This window comes from Monodelphis domestica, chromosome 3, assembly GCF_027887165.1.
Source record: "Monodelphis domestica isolate mMonDom1 chromosome 3, mMonDom1.pri, whole genome shotgun sequence".
In the NCBI taxonomy this organism is placed as follows: Eukaryota; Metazoa; Chordata; class Mammalia; order Didelphimorphia; family Didelphidae; genus Monodelphis; species Monodelphis domestica.
Window position 1 is genome coordinate 489,328,695 of NC_077229.1, and position 23,217 is coordinate 489,351,911.

At 38.6% G+C, this 23,217-nt stretch overlaps 1 protein-coding gene across 1 annotated transcript in view; it reads left to right on the top strand.

The window, feature by feature from the left end:
* The first annotated feature begins 21,563 nt into the window (after nucleotides 1–21,563).
* The window catches only part of SV2C (synaptic vesicle glycoprotein 2C), a 233,679-nt gene continuing 232,025 nt past the window's right edge, over nucleotides 21,564–23,217 (top strand). Inside the window, exon 1 of the mRNA XM_056824761.1 lies at nucleotides 21,564–21,903. The gene's annotated coding sequence lies outside the window, so the exon portion shown is untranslated. The remainder of the gene's footprint in view (nucleotides 21,904–23,217) is intronic.

Here is a 23,217-nt window from a genome sequence, read left to right on the forward strand (position 1 = left end):
AAGGATATCCAGGGAAATAATGAAAAAAAACACATATGATGGGGGCCTTGCAGTCCCAGACCTCAAACTATATTACAAAGCAGCAGTCATCAAAACAATTTGGTACTGGCTAAGAAACAGAAAGGAAGATCAGTGGAATAGACTGGGGGAAAACGACCTCAGCAAGACAGTATACGATAAACCCAAAGATCCCAGCTTTTGGGACAAAAATCCACTATTCGATAAAAACTGCTGGGAAAATTGGAAGACAGTGTGGGAGAGACTAGGAATAGATCAACACCTCACACCCTACACCAAGATAAATTCAAAATGGGTGAGTGACTTAAACATAAAGAAGGAAACCATAAGTAAATTGGGTAAACACAGAATAGTATACATGTCAGACCTTTGGGAGGGGAAAGGCTTTAAAACCAAGCAAGATATAGAAAGAATCACAAAATGTAAAATAAATAATTTTGACTACATCAAACTAAAAAGCTTTTGTACAAACAAAACCAATATAACTAAAATCAGAAGGAAAACAACAAATTGGGAAAAAATCTTCATAGAAACCTCTGACAAAGGTTTAATTACTCATATTTATAATGAGCTAAATCAATTGTACAAAAAATCAAGCCATTCTCCAATTGATAAATGGGCAAGGGAAATGGATAGGCAGTTCTCAGATAAAGAAATCAAAACTATTAACAAGCACATGAAGAAGTGTTCTAAATCTCTTATAATTAGAGAGATGCAAATCAAAACAACTCTGAGGTATCACCTCACACCTAGCAGATTGGCTAACATAACAGCAAAGGAAAGTAATGAATGCTGGAGGGGATGTGGCAAAGTAGGGACGTTAATTCATTGCTGGTGGAGCTGTGAACTGATCCAACCATTCTGGAGGGCAATTTGGAACTATGCCCAAAGGGCGACAAAAGAATATCTACCCTTTGACCCAGCCATAGCACTGCTGGGTCTGTACCCCAAAGAGATAATGGACACAAAGACTTGTACAAAAATATTCATAGCTGCGCTCTTTGTGGTGGCCCAAAACTGGAAAACGAGGGGATGCCCATCAATTGGGGAATGGCTGAACAAACTGTGGTATATGTTGGTGATGGAATACTATTGTGCTCAAAGGAATAATAAAGTGGAGAAGTTCCATGGAGACTGGAACAACCTCCAGGAAGTGATGCAGAGCGAGAGGAGCAGAACCAGGAGAACATTGTACACAGAGACTAATACACTGTGGTATAATCGAACGTAATGGACTTCTACATTAGGGGCGGTGTAATGTCCCTGAACAACTTGCAGGGATCCAGGAGAAAAAAAAAACACCATTCATAAGCAAAGGATAAACTATGGGAGTGGAAACACCGAGAAAAAGCAACTGCCTGAATACAGAGGTTGAGGGGACATGACAGAGGATAGACTTTAAATGAACACTCTAATGCAAATACTATCAACAAAGCAATGGGTTCAAATCAAGAAAACATCTAATGCCCAGTGGACTTACGCGTCGGCTATGGGGGGTGGGGGGAGGAAAAGAAAATGATCTATGTCTTTAACGAATAATGCTTGGAAATGATCAAATAAAATATATTAAAAAAAAAATCCTTAAAATCACTATTATATTAACCTAATTCTTAATAGGATAATATAATGGTCATACTTAGGTGTCAACTTATAGAAAATCCTTTTACAGAAAAACCTCCTTTGAGCTTTTCTAAAGACACCTAAATGACCGACAAGATTTTACATAAGTTTCTTTGATCATTTATACAGCTCTTTTTTATGAATTTTCCCCATCTGTTAAATGCACCAAGGAAAGAGAGTTAGGTGTGATCCTACAGGCTTCTGGTCTGTTTGGTCCATAGGTCAGCCTAGGTCATATACTTGCAGAGGAGCCAAAGTCCTATGCATAACTAATTTGTAATCACTTAGTAAATTTGGTCTTGCAAGCCTAATTCTTCATGGAACATTTCTTTCCCCAAAGGCACTATAATTATAATTCATAGACTTGTCACTAGATGATCAACTTAGTCAACTAAGATCGTAGCATTATAAAATTTTAGAGCTAAAAGGTACCTTGGAGGTCATCTACTCTAATCTTTTCTAATAGACGAGGAAACTAAGACCTAAGGAAATGAAGTGGTTGACAAAATCCAATGCCTTGCAGAGGTTGGACTTGGATTTGTATCTCATGACTTCTAAGTCATGCAGAACAAAATAAAATCTCTACTTAAATAAAGCACAGGTATAGTTTCTTCAGTGATGCTGAGTGATAGATAAACCGTGGATTCTAGAAGTTATTTTTTTGAATGTGAAACATAAGATAAAGGAATAAATAGTAGAAATTAAAAAATGAAACAGAAATAGGGAAGAAAAAGGATGTGATTAATCTCAGCAAAATTGATTCCTAAGTAATTTTTTAAAGTTTTAGTATAACCATATAACTGATTGTATTATATGTTGCAGTGGTAGTCTGTCAGTGATCGAGAATGACTATTGTCTTGTGCAGTTTCATCTACGGTGTACCCTCATGTGGCTTTGGAGTCCAAAGGCTGAGGCACAGAGTTTGTGGCACACGGGGCATGGGACGCCAGTTGTTATGGGAGGTGCAGTTGTGGCCTGGTGTCGGCGTTCACGCGCAGCGGCAAGACGTCGACGTCGCTCATCTTCAAAGGAGGTGGCGGCCTGGTGAATGTGGGCTCGCCAGCTGCTTCTGACAGAGGCAGCGAGTTCTAGTTGCTTTGGTGTGATGCCAGCCCACTTCACGTTGGACTTTAGCTGATCCTTGAATCTTTTCTTTGGTCGGCCTTGTTTCCTGAGTCCGCCTGACAGTTCACCTTAAAATACCTGTCTTGGTATTCGCTGTGGGTCCATGCGGATGACGTGTCCAGACCATCGTAGCTGGGTTCTGAGGACCATGACTTCGATGCTGGTGGAGTTGGCTCTGTCGAGGACTTCCTGGTTGGTGATTCGGTCCTGCCATCGGATCCTCATGATTGACCAGAGGGAGCGTTGGTGGAATTGCTCCAGCTATTTCATGTGCTTCCAGTACAGTGTCCATGTCTCACACCGTACAGGAGCGAGCTGAGGACCACTGTGTTATACACTTTGAGCTTTGTCGCAGTGCTTACACCGCTGTGTTGGAGGACTTTGGAGTGCAGCCGCCCGAGTGCCTGGCTGGCCTTTTGGATCCTGGCATTGATTTCGTGGTCTAGGGACCCATCGTTGGAGATGGTGCTGCCCAGGTACTTGAACGTGTTGACGTTAGAAAGCTGCGTGCCATCAATTGTAATGAATGGCTGGTTTGTTGGCCTCCCTGGTGCAGGTTGGAACAGCACCTCTGTTTTGCTGAGGCTGATAGTCAGGCCAAACAGTTTTGTTGTGGTGGAAAACCTGTCCACAATGGTTTGGAGATGATTTTCTTGGTGGGCCATGAGAGCACAGTCATCTGCAAAGAGAGCTTCCAGGATGAGTCTCTCTGTTGTCTTTGTTTTTGCAGTCAGGCGGCAAAGGTCAAATAGTGAGCCATCCAGTCGGTATTTGATGTAGATGCCCAGGTCTAGATCCATCACAGCATGTCGTAATACTTGGGTGAAGTATAGGTTGAATAGTACCGGAGCGAGGACACAGCCTTGTTTCACACCATTGGAGATGTTGAAGCGATCGGAAGTCTCTCCACCAGATAGGACTTCCCCTATCATGTCGACATGAAAGAGCTCGATCAGTTTGACGAATTTTGCTGGGCAACCGAGCTTGCTAAGGATCACCCACAATGTGTCCCTGTTCACTGTGTTGAATGCCTTTGTCAGGTCTATGAAGACAATGTAGAGACTCAGGTTCTGCTCAAGGCATTTTTCCTGCATTTGCCTCACTGTGAAGACCATGTTGATGGTGCTGCGATCTGGTCGGAAGCCACATTGTGATTCAGGCAGGTTCTGCTCTGAAACAGATGACAGGAGTCTGTTGAGTATAACACGGGTGAGGATATTTCCAGCAGTGGAGAGTAGTGAGATGCCTCTGTAGTTGTCACAGGCTGCTCGTGAGCCTTTGTTCTTGTAAAGGGCTATGATGGAGGCATCTCTGAGTTCTGGGGGCATGTTTTCCTCTTCCCATATGCTGGTCAGCACTATGTGGAATGCCTGGAGCGCCTTTCCATTTAAGGCCTTGTACACCTCGGTTGGGATCCTGTCTTTACCGGGTGCCTTGCCTGCACTCATTTGTTGAATGGCTTTTTGGACTTCCTCTATTGAAGGAGGGATGTCAAGTTGTTCAATGGAGCGGTTTTGGGGGATCTGGTCAAGGGTGCTTTGGTCGACTGAAGAGGGTCGGTTGAGAAGCTGACTGAAGTGTTCTTTCCAACTGTTGCTGATGCCTTTTTTATCTTTTATGAACAATTACAATACTCTGGACAAAGTTGACTTAGCTATTTGCTTCATCATACAGTTATCTAACTTCTGGCACATTCTTGAAAAATCATTATCCTGAATTTGGCCTTTCCCTTTTCATTTAACTATAAAATTGCCAATAACACCAGAATATTGCATTGGTTTTTAGTATTTCCAAAATTACTAGAAAAAAAATTTGAGTTCTAAGGAGAAGATAATTACCGAGGATCAAAAGAACATTATCTGGAAGGACATAGAAATCTTTTTGCTTCCTTTCTTTTCTTTTCTCCTGAGTGCTACATCTGAGGAAAGCTTGAAAAGGAAAACAAGCCTGGCCACTAATAACAATTTTTGATATGCATGAAACTGCTTTAGTTGTAAATACACATGCTGCATGTAAGTCTTACAATAATACCCCAAACTCTCACTTTACTTATTGGAAGAAACAAGGTTGTGGTGCTATGTTCCCACGCAGATTATAAAAATACTGTAATTTGAAAGGAGGGACAACAAATTGGTCTGGAACTTTCAGTAAATAAGGATGAAATATGAGAAGTTTCTAATTTGTAAAATTGTCTTTCATGATAAAAATTTCCTTAAGACACTAGAATCAAATAATGTTTAATGAAATATACACATATATGTGTACATTATATATGATACAGCAGCAGTAATCAAGATTTATTAAAGTAATTAAAATAGAAATGTAAAGAGATATAATATTTCCTGAAAATCAGTAGGCTGGAACAGTTCTCATAATCCAAGGTCACCTGGAAATTCCAAATTCCAATATCAATGTCTTCTTTGGAATGGTCCGATCTCTAGGTTCCTGTTTGTGAAAATTGAAAGTTATACACAGATGTGTTCTAATTAATCACCACAGGTCAACTCAGTTTAAAAACTAAGTCAAATTCTCCTGGTTTTATGAGAGATACCATAGTACAGTGGGGAAAAAATAGTAAAATCAGGAGAGAGATAGAAGAGGGAGATATGTGGAGGGAGGGGAGACAGACAGATAGACAAACAGAGAGAGATTCAGCAAATACTTCCTCTGTTCCAGACACTAAATAAGGAATACAGATATAAACAAACACAGTAGTCCCTACCTTCAAAAAGCTTACATTCAAATTGGGAAAGAACAGCACATAAAAGGGAACTATAATTTTGGGCTGAGGAAAGAGTCTCCATTCTGGGGCAGAATTGCTAGTGAGGATAAAGCCAGAAAATGATTGAGACCCCAACTTCAATAATCATCTCAGAAAGGACTCACTAATCAAGAGTTAAGAACCTCAGGGTAGAAGTTTTGCAAGAGCAAATCACTTAAATTCTCTAGCCTTAGTTTCCTCATCTGTAAAATGGAGACAATGCTAACTGTTATATTTGCCTCATGGAGTTATTATAAAGATCAAATAAGAATATATTAAAATGTTTTGCAAATATTAATATTTTATACAGATACAACTGTTATAATAAGGATTTGCACAAGGATGAAAGAGTGGTCAATCAAAATTTCTGTTGGTGACCTGTACATCACTGTGATCAGAAACACATTGCAGTAAGTTCATAAGTTCACAGTTCATAAAAATCAAATGCATGTGATTAAATGGAACAACAATATAATAAAGTTTGGCAAGATGGTAATTGGTACTTTCTTACAAATGTAACAGGGATAATTAAGAAAATCCACCTGATTTGCTGAACTGGAGCACTTCCCATGGAGCTGGGCATATACTCTAGCCCAGTCCAGTGGGGAACATCCTCTTGTTCCCTGCTAACAAAAATGTGTGATGATCCCATGTCCCTTGAAATTGGGAGTTATGTTGATAATGATTGTTGACTGAGTCAGAGTCATACCCTCCATAGATATATGAGCTTTGAAAATGTCCTACTTCCCTATGTGAAGAGTGAATCAAATTCTGTCTATCAATCAGCAATTCTTAAATTAATCAACCAAAAACTTAAATACCCCTACTTAACACTAAGTAACAACAGAGGCATCTTAGAGTATTTTCAAGTGACCAGAATTAGAAGTGACATGTATTAAATTATAACATAGAAGCTCCTGGAAATTTTAAAAGTTACTCATTTGATTGTTTTCATCTTCAGCTTTACTGTTTACCATTAGTATTACATACATGGTGATAAGGAGAAGGAGGAAGACGAGAAGGAAGATGAGATGGAGAATAAACATTTCTAGTCAGTATCTTGGGAAGACATTTCATACTTGGGCTTTCAACTCAAATTACCATGTTCATTTGCTTATCTGACCAATTGTACTAACCCTGTTTCCTCCATATAGTTCAAAAAAGGTGGGTATATAGCTGACTAAGATTGGCCAGGAGTCCCTGGCAGTGCCTGGAGACTTCCAGATTCTCTATGGCTTTATTTACAAAGTTGTGTACTTACTTTCAAGCATGAGAGACTGAATTTTATTATAGGTAATATTGATCTTGTATGTGGGTTTAATATTAATAGCCAGTTGATACTGATAGGTGGTACAGACAAGCTATTTGAAGGTACTGGATAAAATGCTGGACACAGCTTAATCCAGCTCTTATTTAATTATATCTATGAGGAGAGGCAGGGACAGGATAAAGGAGGTAAGAATAAAACAGAAAATCTCTTACCCTAATCCTAATATTTCTAAATTAACCCTGCCTCCCTAGTCTAAATCCTCATGGATTTTCTTCTTGTTCACCAAGGTGAACTTCCTTAAACTATTCTCAACTGTCTAAATCCAATTTCTATCTAACTACATTTATTCTAATAGATGAACTTAAATATATATTAACCTCCTTAAAATAATCTATGAAAATTAACAAACTGCCTGAAGCTAACTGCCAAATATGGCTGTTAGAATCTCTAGGCTTTCAGACTCTCCTGGCAAAGCCAGACACTGACACTGTTCAAGTAAGAGGGAACAGAGTCCCCTCTGGCAACTGTTTCTCTCTTTGGGAGAAAAGCTCTCACTCCAACAAAGTCTTCTTCAGTTTCTCAGATATTAATTGAACTTCTCAAAGTTAACTCTTTCAAATAACAGATCATCTCAGAGCAAATCCTCCAGCAACCTCCCTTGAAGAGGAAGATCCAGAGAGCCCCCAGAATTTCCAACCATCCCTCTCTTCCTCCAAGTTTATTAAAAACCCCACAGTCACCTTTTTCTGTCTCCTTGCTTAAAAGGGAAGTAATAAAGTGGGCAAACCCCTTTTCTATGATCTTAAAATGTATTCTTAATAAAACTAAATAAATCCTAAACATAACAGTTTGAGAATTTTCTGATATGAAGAATTTATTGAACTTTGGGATCTTTTACTGTGTCTTGTGGTATCTTCTCCAAAGTGGAGGTAGGGGTGAGAAGAGTCTTTTAAATGATGTAGATTTTCCTCTGCAGAGTTTAGGCTACAAGTGTGGGAAGGGAATAGCATGGCGAAATGACCTTTCCAAAATGTTCATGATCCAATGATTCCATTCATGGACTCTTTGAAGATAAAGAAGCATTTGTGACCCAAAGGCTGCATTGCAAGGCATCGGTCCCAAGTACTGAATGTATCACATTAAAAATAGAAATAAACAACTTCTTCTGAACTTACTACATGCATTCTTAATACTTTGTTCATATGGTGAGATCAGCATGTGTATTATTAAAAAAAATGTAAAGCTCAAGGTCAGAATACTAATTTGAACTGAAGTGCTGAACATAGTGGGAAGATGATGCAAGACAAATATTATACATTGTGTAATAGATACCACTATTAGGAGATTTATGGTAATATGGCAGTAACACCAGGAAGCAAGCTAGGGAAATATTGGATCTTGTACTCCTCCCCCCACACCACTTCCTGTTCCCCTCTCAACTAATTTGAGTGCTCTTCTCAGGAATGACAAAGTTGAAGATCCCTTTTAATAACTAACTCTCACCCTCAAATCTTTAACTAAGAGGTCTTTTATTCTTTAAAATAGAGGAGGTAAGAAGAGGGAGGTGGGGGAGAGAGGAAAATAGGTTCCCCTGACTTCCTATAATTTCCTGTTGATTGGAGATTTCACAATGTGTTCAATTCAGGAAATAAAGTTATTTTTCTCTAAGGGGAGATGTTGATAGCAGAGGCTGACAGAGTTTCTTCTGAGCTAAGCTTCAAAGTCTTCTCAGTACTCAGTCATATAAATAATCAGTAACCAAGAGAGTCTGGCTTCCACCATCCTCCCAACAGTCAGAGAAGAAGTGAATTTCAAAACAGCTCAAGCTACCCAACTGCTTCCTTTAAGATTTCATGGAACTGTGACTCCCTCTCAATTGACTGGCAGTTCCCAATGTTCCAAGTCTCTTGCTTTTTTGCAGATCCATTTTGTCACTTCTCAAAATCCTCATTAACAAATCCACATTTTTTTTTGTCTTTGAAAGAATTTATACCCAGTAGTTCTGCACTAGTCATTTCATACTTACCTTTCACTATATTAATTTCTTAACAGTCTAAGCTATGATACTATATTATTTTAAAGTATTGTTCTAAACTGTCTAACCCTATTCTAAGATTTGGGATTAAGGAAAGTGGGGTAGATCAAAGAAGTACAATACAGAAATATGGCTTTGAAAACAATAATAACCAATGCAACAAGATAAATAGCTTATTAACAACAATATAACTTCCTTATTTCCTATTGACTATTACCTGTTCTAAATAAAAGTTTTTATAAGCAATATTTGTTCCTAACATTATCAAGTATCTTAACTTATATTAAATATGCTCTGTCTTTAATCTATCTAAAATTTTAAATGATCTACCTAATCTTGCTTTATGTGTTAGTTATTAGAATGTCAGTAACTTAACCTTATGACATTAGAATGTTGGTTCCATTAGTATTTTTCAAATGTATATAGTTTTGTCTGTACAAATTTTTCCATATGTACAATTATGATACATTTTTGTATGTGAGTTCTGTTCAAAGTCATGCAGATAAGAAAATTTTCTTTGTTTGAATTTTCCACAGAAACTCATCATCATATCAGTATGAATTTTGTGCGTGTGTTCCAATTATGAAATGTAACATACTTACCCAGTCCATGAGATTCTTTTCCACATTGTGCATATGTGTGATTGTATAAGTGCATGTACCTATGTGTGAAGTTAACATGTATGATGAATTCTTATGTGACCTCATCACCATCAGTTCTAAATTTCAAAGTCTTTTCATGTCCTTGATGTTGATTGTGGAAACATACATATCTTGGGTTTTTCATCTGTGCAGCTTACACATCTAATGTTGTCTGTCATCTCCCTTTGATTGAAGTCCCATGTTCTTTAACATACAGGAATGTGAATTCGTGTAAGCTTTTTGTATGCCTGTGTGTAAGATTGATTTTCCTTGCTCATGCATGCCTGTCAGTCTTTATGAGTTGGTTCTTTCTGTGTGATAATCTTCATGTGCGGGTGTATGTAGTATGTTGTATTGAGTAGATTTTTAAAGATATATCTTATGATTTTGAAATGTGATATTGTCTTATATCATTTGATGCTTAATTTTACAAGGGGCTTAATTTTATGTAGATTTGACTTTTTGAGGTGTTTATCTTAGGAGATTATCTTGGCTTTAATTTTTCTTGAAGATAATATTTTTCTTTTACTCTATGGTTCTTAATTTCTTGTTGGTATAGATAGAATTCTATATAATGTGATGTGTTTTGCAGAGATGTATCTTTTTAGTTAAGTAACTTTACTACATTCTCATTGTTGTAATTGTAAACAGAGATCATTTCTTATTGGAGTTATATTCTTCATATATGGGGCTATTTCATCATTGCTTTTGCATTGCTCATTTCTGTTGTAACTTGTATGCCGTGGTCAAGGTCCAGCCTCACTTGTGACTCCAGGTTCCTGACTGGTGGCGAACAATCAGCCAAAATAAATAACAAATGGAAGACAGCTTAATCATTATGGCCATGGGACTGCTTTGCATCTTGACAGCTGCTCCACCATTGCTAGGCTTGATTTTTATTTTTATACCCATTTTCTTGGCATGCAGGTTGCATTACCTAACACACATGTTCAAAGAGAGATAATTGGAAAAGTGATACATTAATTTTTAACAAATCACTTGATTAACATTCTATATTTTTGTATTGTGATTACAGACAGCATACAAGATAAATGATTTTGTCACAGGTGGCTTAATTTTCTCATTACCCTGTGAGAAGTTTTGAGCTTTCAAACAATCAAGGAAAATATCTTATTGCTTTTAATAAAATGGAATAATTAATCAACAGTTATAAAAAGATAATTCAACAATCATATCATTGACATTGAGGGGTACTGGGAACACAATTCAAATTCAGTATTAGACTGATCATTTCTCAGGATTCTTACTAGGGAGTTTCCCACTGGCAAGTTACTGGTTTGTGAAATTGAGTCACTGAGGCATATTGAAGTTTGATGTACTTGTACTTATTGTATGAACCTCTATGATTGATTTGTGTTCTGGCTTCATGAGAAAGTTTTGGGATTGGCCGGTACCTGTGGTTTTACTGAGAATTATGTAAAGTTAAATTATTAAGTAAAAGTTAACCCATGATAGTCTTTTTGCGATTGGGTTTAAGGGACTGATCTTTTGGTGATATTTTGGAGAATTAGGGAATAGGTGTTTTGCTCTTGCATTATTTCTTTTGAGACTAGGGGGAATAATAATCATGCCAATTCATAGGTAAGGAGCAATGATTAAAGAGGTCATGTAAAGGGGATAGAATGGGCAGTCACATCTCACCAAGGCCCACTCTATGGTCTCCCCAGCTACCATGTGTGACTCTGTCAAGGCGTTGTGGTCTGATGGCTCCCAGCACTTGTACTCGTGTCTCTCATTTGTGTTGTTGTTCTTGTGTTTTTATGTGCAGTGCTTTCATTTTTATTCTTCTTCTACTCTCATTTATAGATTTCCATTTATAGGGACAATTGTTAAGATATTGCTAGGACTCTTGGCAATATATCAGATATATTTTCTTATGCATTTTCTTTAAGTTGTTACTTCTTGCTCTTCTTCATTGCTGGTAATGTTATGGAATTGTGTCATTTTACATCATTGTGGCTATACTTTTATATCTTGTGGGATGTCTGAAACTATGAGGTAATATCTTCATAGAGATTTGTTTTTAGGTGGGTTTGAGAGATACGGGCAACCTGTTTCATCTATAAGTTTTCATCTATAAGTTGGTATTAAAAGTCTTCATCTATAAGTTGGTATTAAAAGTCTTTGATAACAGATTCATCCAATGTGGGTAATGTAAACCTCATAAAAAGTCCTAAAGTAATCTTAAGAAGGTAGGAGGGGGAAACTCTCATGCCAATGGGGTTCACATTCCAATAACCAAGACCCACTATCAATAGGGAATTTTTCAAGTATGAAATTTCCCAATGGTGAAATTTCCAACATTTATATGTCTAAGAAATTTTGAGGTTTACAGTAAGTACTTCAATAGTATCCTAAATGTTTCCCATCTTTCATTATTGGGGTGTTTGTACTTGTCATAGTTATGAAATTAGGCTTTGAGAATAAGAGCTTAGGGGTTTTTCCTGATGTAATTCCTTAGTTGATCTTCTGTCAGATTTTATACCTAAGACCAGTCTTTCTTCTCACAAGGTTTTGTGTTATATGTTGCCTTATGGAACTCAAACTAATCTTGGTTTCAATCCTTCTCACCAGATGGTATTTGTCATGTTATGTTGTTGAAATTAGAGAATCAATGTGAAATTGTATATCTATCTCTCCTTCAGTTTGTTATGTAATATGTTTCTTCCTATTCATTATCACTGTGTAGGTAAGGTCATTCAAAAACATGCTAGATACTTCATTGTCCTCAATGTGTCTCTCAAGGTCTAATTTCTGTACACATTCTTCATAACTATCAACTCCAATCACAGCAAATGTTTCCTCCATTGATAAAGAGTCTCCTCTGTCCCACATGATATCATCATCATCATTATATTCATAAGATTTTGTTTGTTCTGGATCTAGATATTCACTTTGCCCATTGTGTCCCAAACATCTCAATCTTTAACACCCTCATAGAGCTTGAAAAATTCACAGGGTTCTTGTTCTAAATCACTGTTTTGGTCTATTATTATTATTACACCATTTGCTATTGAGTCATCTTGGTCTGAGTCTGACTCTTGGTCACTGAATTCTGTAATCCTTATGTTTTTCATTGAATTTTGTTCAGTGTCATGTAAACTTGTGTCAGATGTTGTTAACTCAGATTTTATGTGTTGATCTAACCCTATGTCACCAGCTTTTATCTTTCCAATTCTGTTTCTAGTTGTTTCTCATTAACAAGTTCTAGATTTGTGTTTTGTGGAGAAAGAAAGAAAGAAAGAAAGAAAGAAAGAAAGAAAGAAAGAAAGAAAGAAAGAAAGAAAGAAAGAAAGAAAGAAAGAAAGAAAGAAAGAAAGAAAGAAAGAAAGAAAGAAAGAAAGAAAGAAAGAAAGAAAGAAAGAAAGAAAGAAAGAAAGAAAAAAAGAAAGAAAGAAAGAAAGAAAGAAAGAGAGAAAGAGAGAGAGAGAGAGAGAGAGAAAGAGAGAGAGAGAAGAGAGAAAGAGAGAGAAAGAGAGAGAAAGAAAGAGAGAAAGAAAGAAAGAGAGAAAGAAAGAAAGAGAGAAAGAAGAAAGAAAGAGAGAGAGAGAAAGAAAGAAAGAGAGAAAGAGAGAAAGAGAGAGAGAAAGAAAGAGAGAGAAAGAAAGAGAGAGAGAGAGAAAGAAAGAAAGAAAGAAAGAAAGAAAGAAAGAAAGAAAGAAAGAGAGAGAGAAAGAAAGAGAGAGAAAGAAAGAAAGAAAGAAAGAAAGAAAGAAAGAAAGAAAGAAAGAAAGAGAGAAAGAAAGAAAGAAAGAAAGAAAGAAAGAAAGAAAGAAAGAAAGAAAGAAAGAAAAGAAAGAAAGAAAGAAAGAAAGAAAGAAAGAAAGAAGAAAGAAAGAAAGAAAGAAAGAAAGAGAGAGAGAAAGAAAGAGAGAGAAAGAAAGAAAGAAAGAAAGAAAGAAAGAAAGAGAGAAAGAAAGAAAGAAAGAAAGAAAGAAAGAAAGAAAGAAAGAAAGAAAGAAAGAAAGAAAGAAAGAAAGAAAGAAAGAAAGAAAGAAAGAAAGAAAGAAAGAAAGAAAGAAAGAAAGAAAGAAAGAAAGAAGGAAGAAGAAGGAAGGAAGGAAGGAAGAAGGAAGGAAGGAAGGAAGGAAGGAAGGAAGGAAGGAAGGAAGGAAGGAAGGAAGGAAGGAAGGAAGGAAGGAAGGAAGGAAGGAAGGAAGGAAGGAAGGAAGGAAGGAAGGAAGGAAGGAAGGAAGGAAGGAAGGAAAGGAAGAAAGACAAAATTTTTCAAAGAAGTTGTTTTTGGAGTGGTGGTCATTGCTGTCATCACCTGTTTTGAGGTCTATCACATTTTGTATAGCAGGATAACCCATATGGTAATGGACACTATTGATTATGTTGGCAACATAACAACCCCAAAGCAGGCAATTATAGCCACAATAACAACTCCACAAATAACTTTTCTGAACATTGTTTCCTTCTTATTCTACTCTACCTGTATAAGGATTGTGGGGTTCAGTCAAACTTGAGGTGCCAATCATAATAAAATGGATGATATGTGGAACTATTTCTGGTTGTAATAACTGGAATATACTTTGGCTGCTAGAGAGCTACTACTAGGGGACACCTGAGACTGCCTAGTTATAATGGAGATAGATGAGAGATAATGCTAGAGAGATAGATACTGCTAGAGGGGATTACTCTGGGCTACTTATAGATCACTAATGGCTAATAAGTCAAGATATTTCCTACCCTTCCTCCCTCAATGCCACCCTTCACCTCCTAGCTTTCCACCCACACCTTATTGCCCCTTTTCCTCTCCCTCCCAGTTGGTCAGCCACCTTTCTATGTAACTCAAAGGTGAACTGTGAGATTTAGAGAAGAGGCTCTTATTCTCTTTCTCAGGCAAGGAGGTTTATTGGAAAGACAGGACAGGATGGGAATTGAGGTAAGAGGGATGAGGTTTGTCCCTAATCTACAAGTAAGGGTTATGAAGGTTTTAGGAAATGTTTGTCAGCTGTGACTCAGAGACATTCAGAGAGAGGGAGGATTAAATCTTCTTTCTTCTTCAGTTAGATAATCTCTGCTTGAGTAATTCAAGTGCAGATTCTGTCAAACTCCAAAGGTCTCTCTTTGCCTAGATCAGAAAAAGCTAGTCTCTTTTGATCAGGAACCCAGAGAAGAGGTTTCTCTCTTGGTCAGTCACCCCCAGAGAGATTTCTCACTTGGTCAGTAACCCAGAGCCCAAAGTCTCAGTTTCTCTCCTCTGGCCAGGCTCCTAGCTGCCTCTCCTGGGAACATTCCATTTGGAATCTTCACCTTGATTTTGCAGATCAGGTCCCCAGGTTGACATGCCTGGCTTGTCTTGCAAATCCTCTCTTTCTTCATGCCTCTTCCACATTCCCTTAATAAATTTCTCTCAGCTTGGGATGGGTTAGATTTTTCTTGAGGTGCCAAAATTGTAATAGATACCACTATTAGGAGATTTATGGTAATATGGCAGTAACACCAGGAAGCAAGCTAGGGAAATATTGGATCTTGTACTCCTCCCCCCACACCACTTCCTGTTCCCCTCTCAACTAATTTGAGTGCTCTTCTCAGAAATGACAAAGTTGAAGATTCCTTTTAATAACTAACCCTCACCCTCAAATCTTTAACTAAGAGGTCTTTTATTCTTTAAAATAGAGGAGGTAAGAAGAGGGAGGTGGGGGAGAGAGGAAAATAGGTTCCCCTGACTTCCTATAATTTCCTGTTGATTGGAGATTTCACAATGTGTTCAATTCAGGAAATAAAGTTATTTTTCTCTAAGGGGAGATGTTGATAGCAGAGGTTGACAGAGTTTCTTCTGAGCTAAGCTTCAAAGTCTTCTCAGTACTCAGTCATATAAATAATCAGTAACCAAGAGAGTCTGGCTTCCACCATCCTCCCAACAGTCAGAGAAGAAGTGAGTTTCAAAAAGCTCAAGCTACCCAACTGCTTCCTTTAAGATTCCATGGAACTATGATTCCCTCTCAGTTGACTGGCAGTTCCCAATGTTCCAAGTCTCTTGCTTTTTTGCAGATCCATTTTGTCACTTCTCAAAATCCTCATTAACAATGAAAAGGATGATTCTCCACAGAGCACAAAAATAATTTAATAAAACTCAATATATTAACAAAAAACTCTAGTATGGCATTAAAAATGAAAGTCTGGCAAAGCGATAATGGAGAAGACTCAATGGGAATTTTTAGACTTGGGTGAATTATTTAAGAAGAGTGACTCTCAGCACTTGCTACAAGATTTTAAGAAGTAGCAAATTTCACTGCAAGGAAAAGAAAAGAAAATGAATCATCCAGTTATGATTTTGCTCATGAAATCTTATGATTAATATCATGTAAAAATAATGGGAATTATGTGAATTTTTAAGATTGTTCTGCTTGTTGTCTTCCAAAGGACAATTAGCTGGATTTGTCAATAGAAAAAAAATCTTATAATCTAAGAAAACTTAGAGGTTGAGTTGAACTTCTTTTATCAACAGATAAAGAAACTGAGGCCCAGGGAAGCTAAATGATTTGCCCAACATCATCCAGGTATTAAGAGAGCTGAGACATTAATCCAGATCCTCTGGCTGCAGTCAACCTAGTATGAGGTTTTAGCAGCATTAAGCAGAAAGATGGCAGTAGGAATATAAAAAGATGGAAGGAAATCTCATATTATTATACTATATCATCTGCATAATTCTCCCTTCTCTCAACCTTTGAAAATTTGCAGTTGTGTATCCTTTGAAATCAGAAAAAGAGAGCAATTCTTATATCTTTATCCATTATCACTCAGTTCTTGGACTTGGATTGCTACTCACATTCAATTCCTAAAGTTATATCAGCTAGAGTTTTAAATTTATGAACATCAATTTTTTATTTGGTATTTTTAAAAATACCATTATATTTTGCTTTTAAATAACCTTCACTTCTTCATATCTCTCCTTCCCTGTGACAAAAACTTTAAAAAGAGAGAAAGTAATTCAGCCAGCCCAAACAAATATGTACCCAGAGTCCTTCACTTCCTCAGAAAAGGTGATGAGGTACTTTTTTTTCAACTCTTCTTCAGATCAAGATTCATGATCATTATAATTATATAATATCTGCTTTGCTTTTTTTTTGCTCTTTTCATTTACATTTTCATTGTCCATATTGTTTTCCTTGTTTTTACTTGTTACCAGTTAATGTTTTCTCAAAATTTCCTTTTTCTTTTCTTTTTTTTTGATGCACTTAATTGCATCAATACACATAAACATTCCAGTCTACAAAGAACAAAAAAAGAGAGAATTAAATATGAAATTGTGAGTTTCTGTTACACATACTTTTCTCTCTCTTTTAACTCTTACACTTTGTCTTAGAATCAATAATATATATTGGTTCTAAGGCAGAAGTGTGGTAAGGACTAGACAATGGGGGGTTAAGTGACTTGCCCAGGGTCACACAGCTAGGAAGTGTCTAAGGTCATATTTGAACCTAAGACCTCCCATCTGTAGGCCTGACTTTCAATCCACTGAGTCACTTAAAGTTCTAGTTTACTTTTTTAAAGTGAATATTAAACTTGAATAAAGGAATGACAAGAGCACTCTTTTGTTAAATCCTCTGAACTTTTTTAGTATTCTTTGTATTTTAAAAATATTTTATTAATGCTCTTTCCACTCCTACTTTTTAAAAAAATTTCTATTACTCCCTACTGATGTATCTCTACTTCTCTCAATAGAAGACCTCTCTTGTAATGAATAAAGTAGTATAAGAAGCTTGAGAAAGGAAAGGAAGATTTGGAAGAATTGTATTGGGGTGGGATTGCTATAGTCAATCTTTGAAGAGTAAAAGGATTAGTGTGTAACAATGAGTGTCCAGCTGAAATTGGATAGCATCAATCTGTAGAGGACTTAGCATGGACTTTCTTTAACAACATTCGGAAACTGGTAAATAGAAACAAAGATGGGATTTTAAGATAGGACAATAGATAATGCATAAAGTAAAACAAGAGTGGGGAGTGTAATGAGAGAACAGAAAGGGAGGAAAGATTGAGAGGTCACAGGGAGGAAAAGAAGACGTTTAGGAGGAACAGAGCAGAGGGAGAGTTGGAAACATAAGTGATAGTGATACCAAGGGTAAGACAATCGATCCTTCTGAGTGGCTAAGGTGAGTGAAGAGGTAGGTAGTTAAGGATGATGATGACCTGGGAAGTCTTCTTAAAGTCCTCTTTAAGTCTTGCCTTAATAATAACATACTTCACAAGATGGAGAAAATGCAGAAATTCTTTTCAAATCTCATTCTCACTAATCTAGAGTTGCTTAGTAGAAAAGATGAGAATATTGGAGGGAAATAACTATTCTCTCAGAGTTCAAGATAGAAAAGAAGAGCAAAGAAGGAGATGTTGACCATAACTTGACATGTACTCTAAATTTTGGAAAAATATATTTCAAATGGTTCAGACAAAAAATAGATATGATTGTATGGATTGAAATTCTGTAGGATTCTGTAATCCAGCAGGGGATGGAAAAAGTCTCAAGAATGAAAACCAAAAAACATGAAGAAAAAATAAAACTAATGAAGAAGAAAATGAGAAATATCCAGAGGCCAATGTAATTGCACAGAGAACTCACCAAAATGTTTGATTTAGAAATAAAAATACAGAAGATGGAAGTAACGGCAAGTAACGGAATGTTTTTGAAGTACTGAAGCTTCAGTGACATAGAGTGGCAAGAAAATAAAGAGATCAAAGAAGGGATGAAACCTCTGGTCCAGATGGTCAGGACAAAGAAAAATGAAGAGAGAAGGCTGTTTCTGTTTGACTTGCCAAGAAGAATGAACTTTAGATTGGGGGAAAGAAAGAACAAAAATATTACCAATAGATAGCTGATACCTGAAATAAGTAAGGAGAGCTCTCCTTGATGAATTAGCCACCCAGACCAGTTGTACTAGCTTATCAGGTCGTGAAATTGAATGTGATTGCTGAGTCACTGCCAGTAACATTTTAAAGAGAGAAAAGAATGGAGGAGATCCTGAAGGACTAGAGAAGGGTAAATTTTCCTTTTTTTCAAAGCATTAAAGAGAACAAAGTCTTCCCACTCCATAGGCCAATGAAAAGGACTAATTTTTCAGCAAACTGTTGACCAGATTACCAGAGATGGTTAGTGAATATCTAGTAAAGCAAATGATTACAAAGAGCCTGCATGACTTCATCAAGAGCTGATCATGCCTTTAAAATATTTCCTTTTTTTAATCATTAGAAGGTAAAAGAAATGTTATGGATATAGTTTCCTAGATTTTCTAAAAATGTTTGATAAATTGGCTTATACTTTTCTTGAAGACAAGTTGGGAAAATGGAGTCTAATTAATGGAACGGTAAGATGGATTCAGAAAATGAGTCTTTAAGAATTCAGTCATTTCAGGGGGCAGCTGGGTAGCTTAGTGGATTGAGAGCTAGACCTAGAGACAGGAGGTCCTGGGTTCAAATCTGACCTCAGATACTTCCCAGCTGTGTGACCCTGGGCAAGTCACTTGACCTCCATTGCCTAGCCCTTACCACTCTTCTGCCTGAAAACCAATATACAATATTGATTCCAAGACAGAAGGTAAGGGTTTAAAAAAAAAAAAGAATTCAGATATTTCAGAGCTGTGTCCATGATTTCTGTTTTTCTCTTCATTGTCCAATATTCTAAAAAAAAAGTGATTTGGATAAGGAAATAGTGGGTGTCCTTTTCAAATTTGTAGTTGTTACAAAATTAGGAAGGTCCTCATACCCTGGATTAAAGTACAAGGTCAGAGATTTGGTTAAACCACAATTTTTCTGAAAAAGATCTGGAGGTTATGGTGGGTATCAAATCCAATACAAGTTAACAGTGTGATATGGAAGTCAAAGATAAAAGCTATAGTTTCCAGGAATATGGGGATGAATGACACTTTGGATTTTGCCTCGGTCAAACCACAATGGAAGAGTTATGTTGTTTTAAGAACTGCATTTTGAGAAGGAAAGAGAGAGGGGGAGAGGGAGGAAGATGGAGAGAAAAACAGAGAAATAGACACAAAGGCAGACACAGAATCACAGAGACAGAAAGGCAGAGACAAGGAAATAGACAGAAAACAGAACCAGATATACAGAATATTGAGGGAATTCACATTCAAACCACATTATGGTCAGTTAAAGGAACTGAGGGCATTTTGGCCTGGCTATTCAATAGAGTATGATAGCTATTTTAATTATTGGATTGAAGGGTGTCACCTCCAAGAGAATTTAGTTATGTTCTTTTAGTTTAGTCTCTAGTTCTTTTAGTTCTCTCTTAGTTTAGTCTCTAATGGATAATCTTGGAAGATACAGGTTGAAGTTGAATAGAGGTAGATTTGTACTTGAAATTTCCCAACAATTAGAGCAATTAAGAAGTGAAACACACTGCCACGGGAAATAATAGGTTCCCCCTCATTTCAGATCTTTTAGCTGGGTAGGATGATACACCAGTGTGTGTGTTTTAGATAGGATTACTGCTCAGGTACAGATTGAACAACATGGCCTTTGAGAATTTATCCAATTGTGAAATTGTGTGATGTCAGATGTGTGAGTGTGTGAGAGGAACATATAAGTGCTAGGTATAATTGTTCCATTCGTTTTACTCTCTCCATTACACAAGTCACAATTTCTCTCATGGTTTATACTAGGTAAAACTGAAAAATCAGGTAGGGAGAGCTTAGGTCATTGGACTGCAGAGAAGAACAATGTGGGCCATTTGAATTCAGCTGTCTGGTTATCACTTGCATTTTTCATAGATATATAGATGGTATGTGTGGAAAGTGTGTATATATATATATATATATATTTGTTGTTGTTGTTGTTGTTCAATGTAGCCTATGTACTGGATTCATAGCTGCTGGTTTGCAATATTATAGGCTGATGCTTCCCTGGTACTATGGAGGAGTCGGAGGATCCTAGTATAAAGCAATGTTCACACATTAACTGGCTAATAGGAAAGGAAAAAGGTAAGGAAGGAAACCCAGGTCAGTGAGGGCTGCAGGTTCCTTCTCCTTCTCTCCACTAGGGGCTCTCAGTTTGGGCACCTGGGTGTGGCCAAAGGCATCCAGGAGAGCTATCGCTCAAGGGCTGCCAATGAACACCTGCTGCTTTCGTGTCAACAAATATGAGAAATGACTTAGAGTCTCTAAAAAGAGGGGTGAGGAGACAAAGTGGAATGCAATTGTGCATGTGTGTGGTAGGGGGAGAATGTCTATCCGTGGATTTTATATTCACTAGCTGCCACACAAAAATAGCCTTTTACCTCCTGCACCACAACCCGGTGATAATTTATCTATCCCTCTCTGGACCATAAATTTCACTGTCCCTCTCATGAGACCTTAGAATCAGTTTTTAAATATTTCAAGTTCGTATTTGCACCCCTCCTTTGCCCAGCGGGTGCTAATCCTATCTACAAAACACAAACTTGTCAGTCTGGGATTCAGAACAGGAAAGGACCTTGGTTATCAATTCCAATCCTCATATTTTACAAGAGAAACTGCCAGGAAACTGAGGCCCAGAGGGTTTAAGCCACTTGCCAGGATACACACGCATCAATTAGCACAGCCGGAAGTCGAAATCAGGTGCTCTGACTAAATCTAGGGTTTCTCCCACTACACCAGGACCTTGCCTCCCGAAAAGATGTTTAAACCATCCCCACGCCCCTCAAAAAAGCGTGCTAAGTTCCTTAGGCCGAGAAAAAAAGTTCCCCAAACAAGTCCCAGCCGCAGAGCTCCGCCTGTCTCCAACTGTGGTCCTGGGACATGATTTATCATCTATTGGCTTCTGGTCATCCCTGGGGACTCTAGAACTAGTTAGCTCCGCTGGATGCTGCTGCTGGGGATGTTGCATACAGACAGCAACCAATGGTGAATAATTAATAACTGTTCAAAACCCAGGGTCCTATCCTCCCAGATGCGATCCCTGCACAGTTCAGTAACTTCCCTTCAAGTAAATGCCAATTCCTAGCCCTCTTTTTTTTTTTTTAAACTCATCTCTATTTGCTGCCACCCTGCATCTTAGCTTCCCGGGGTTGCCCCTTCAGTGACCCTCCCGTTCCTCGCTTCAGATCGTGAGCTGTTCTCCACCCCCACTGCCCACCTCCGCGCTCCCCGACTCCCTCCTTCCCTCGTTTAGGCTCTTCATGCTTCCCCAGCACTGCAGCAGAGGGAAGAGGAGGGGGAGGAGGAGGAGGAGGAGGAAGAAGACTGCATAGTGAAAGCCCACAGCTACTTTCCCGCCCCTCCTCTCTCCTCTGACACGCTCACGGGCTCCTTAGGGAGGATTCACCATTGCACACGCTGAGAGAGAGAGCAGCCGCAGGAGAAACAAAGCGAGAAATAGAGAGAGGGAACCCTGGGGAGAGAGCGGGACCAGGCGAAGAGAGCAGCAGCAACAGCTGCGGCACCTCGAACAGAGGGTGGGAGTTCCCTCAGCTTCGGAACGGGTAAGTGAGAGAGGGGAGCTCCGGCCACAGTGGAATTGCTGCTGTGAATTCATTTTGCCCTCTTCCTTTTTACTGGGAATTCCCGGGCTGCAGTTTTGGACAACTTTTCCAGGTTTAACAGGGCCAGGCTTTGGAGAGGCTCAACTTTTCCCCGCAGGTTCCTGGACTTATATTGGAAAAAGGGGAAAGCCAGGTGAGGGACTGGGGAGAGAGCTAAAAGGAGCAGAGTATAGTGAATGCCTTCATTTACGTTATTGATAGATAAACTGGAGTGTGTGTGTGTGTGGGGGGGGGGGTGTTCTCCTGGAACATCCCTAGGGCTCAGGTAGGGGAAGAAGAGAATAGTAGTTTTATGGACAGTATATATGGGGCATCATTTTAGCCTCCTTTTGCCCAAGAATTTGCCGGGCTTCTTATGTAGTGGGAAGCGGGAAGAGAGTGAGGAGGTCATTTCACAAAGAGAACCACGACCTACTCATGATTTGTTCCTTCAGCCTCTAGATCAACTTTTTGTGGACAACCAGCTGCTGCGGACGTGGGTGGGTGAGTGGTAGTAGGAGTTGCTATGGCAGGACCTAGGCAGCTCGGACCACATAACTTATTTCTGCGAAGAAAACCTTGACCAAGAGTGAGAGGGAAGGATGAAAGGCCGTCTTTGTCCTGTGTATGTGCTTACTTGCAAAAATACCTGTAGTGTTCTAGTAAGGTATTTGCACCTCACCCGCTCTCCCTTCTTGCTGGTTTTCCAGAAGCGCTCCCTCCACCCTTGCTCTTTTTTGCTCTTATTTCTGCTCTTTAGTAATGAAAAGGGCTCTTCTCAGACCCTTGTTGGGTGGTTGTTTTGGGGTCGACCCACCCCGGTTGGATCACTGGGACTGCGGTTTTGGGTGGTGAAAGTTAGGCGGAAAGTGGAGGCGGAGCGGGGACCATGCTGCAGAACCAGGAGCGCTGCGCTAACGAGGCTGCAGCGATTCCTACAGACTTCTGCAGGAGTTCACCAAGCCTGTAGTGGCTATCCCTCCTCATTTCCCCATCCCCTCTTCCTATGGGGCAGAACGAGGTGGGGGAGGACTGAGTCATGCGGACCAGAGCTGCTTCTTTTGACAGCTAGGAAGGAGGAGTGAGAGGGGGTGTGTGTGTGTGTGTGTGTGTGTGTGTGTGTGTGTGTGTGTGTGTGTGTGTGTGTGTGTGTGTGTGCGCGCGCGCGCGCGTCTGTATGTGCGCGCGCCCTGCAGGCTGCTGAGGAGCTGGTGGGAGAGGGGAAAAAACAGCCTCTGCCTGGGTACGGGAGCGAATGAGTGTGTGCGTCAAAGG